At 27.9% G+C, this 1827-nt stretch overlaps 1 long non-coding RNA gene across 1 annotated transcript; it reads left to right on the top strand.

Annotated features, from left to right (window-relative positions):
• The first annotated feature begins 565 nt into the window (after positions 1 to 565).
• LOC134283355 (uncharacterized) lies at positions 566 to 1571 on the top strand. The gene is made up of 3 exons (XR_009995462.1): positions 566 to 664; positions 857 to 937; positions 1483 to 1571. It is a non-coding gene; the product is annotated as an uncharacterized LOC134283355 (long non-coding RNA).
• Positions 1572 to 1827: the final 256 nt, after the last annotated feature.

Genomic DNA, 1827 nt, shown 5'->3' with positions numbered 1-1827 from the left:
TGGAGCAAAATTTATGATGTCTAACGAGAGGGATGGATTCAATCTATTTTGAAAACCCATACGTTATGATGCAAATGGAAGAAAACATTAACAAGCAGTGGATACGGCCACCGGAAATCAATAGGAATGGTTCTACCCTAGGCACAGGTAAAAAATGTAGAGATTTGAAAGCAAATTAACTTACTCCTGAAGATCATATAATAGGAGGAGAATGTAACAGAAGATGTAACTTAAGTTTGTGTGTACGAAATGAAAAAAATTAATACCGGGTATGTGTTTTCGGGTACAGACTACATTGTTGTTTAGTGTGTGTGTGTGTGTGTTATTTATTTTTTTTTTTTTGGGGGGGGGGGCTAAAGTGTATTTAGGGAACAGGGGAAGTGTGTACAAATTAGAGACGGATGCAAACACATGCATATTATAAGGCATTATTCAGTTTGACTGTGAAAAAAAACATAATTTTAAATTTACTTTAGCTATATTTACACACTTTAATAAAATATATAAATAATATGCCCTTGTATATGTATATGTGTATTCATGCAAATTTATTTCATTTAAATAATTGATAATAAATTTATTTTTTTAGATGTATCAATACAGTTCGAACTATGAAAATAAAGATGAAAAGATACACTGAGGATTCATTTTCAGTAAAAAGCAGGTGATAATTTGTCTGGATAAGCATGATAAGGAAATAAACATTCATCATAATTTTAATGCTTATAACTATCTCAGCAAAATTAAATCATTTATTAATGTCATGATTTTTTTTATAAAGTCTTGTGATACAGTAATTAAGAAAAGAATCAAAATTGGTTGTAGAATATACTATGATTGTATTGTTACATTTTAGAACTATGACAATTACAGGAGCATCACCTGTGAAAGGTTACAAATGTTACAAATGACACCAATGAAGGATCTATAAGCAACTGTAAGTACACTTCTACGTAATTTAATACAATTTTCTCAACAGAGTCAACACATGATGTATGATGTATGTTTTAATAAACTTTTTTTCAAAGAGGTTTTAGATTTTTTTTTTTTGTTCTATTAATTGAAAGAAATATACTCTAACCATACTTAAATCACAAGCATTTTTAAAATTAATTTTAGGTACATGATGATGTACCTTATAACTTACAAATATTCAATCAAAATTTGTTCAGGAAAGTTGTCCTTTTATGTACATGATGTACAAATTCATAAATTGAATATGTATAAAACTATTATGCAACTGTACTTGAATACATATACACTGTATATGAAATAGTATGAATATCCCTAACATACATAATGCATATATGTATAATTTATGTATAATTTATGCAAGAAAGTTGCATATAAGGCCTATAAATAACTATAAATAAAGGAACCCTAAATATAAATACTAGTATCCAGTGTACAGCAATGAACTATATATGGTTGCCAGTGATTAGGAAATAATCTTTGTTTTTATTATCTTTTTCTAACACAAAGGTTATATACCAGAAACAGGAGGCAGGTACAAAATTATTAAACGAAGACAGAAAACTTGCAAGTGATCGTGCATGAGAACTGAACACCAGACAGTATTGTTACCAAACAGTATTCTTTTGGGAGGAATTCTATTAAAGAAATTGGGGATCAGATGTTATCTTCCATTAGTTATCCTTAAGATATTTTTGAGGTATTTTTTTTCAAGGTGTAAATACTAACAATTGGTTTAGAATTAAATACATGATAGTGAAAAATATATCAACTTTGTTTTCACATGAAAAATGTTTTAAATAAATAATGATTTTAAATTAAGGTATATAGATGTATGTTTTTTTTTATTCCAGG

The sequence above is a fragment of the Saccostrea cucullata genome, unplaced genomic scaffold, assembly GCF_032062105.1.
Source record: "Saccostrea cucullata isolate Sc308-1 unplaced genomic scaffold, CSIRO_AGI_Scuc_v1 ctg4882, whole genome shotgun sequence".
Lineage (NCBI taxonomy): Eukaryota > Metazoa > Mollusca > Bivalvia > Ostreida > Ostreidae > Saccostrea > Saccostrea cuccullata.
The sequence above is the reverse complement of the archived record's forward strand: the minus strand, read 5'-3'. Positions and strand labels throughout refer to the sequence as shown.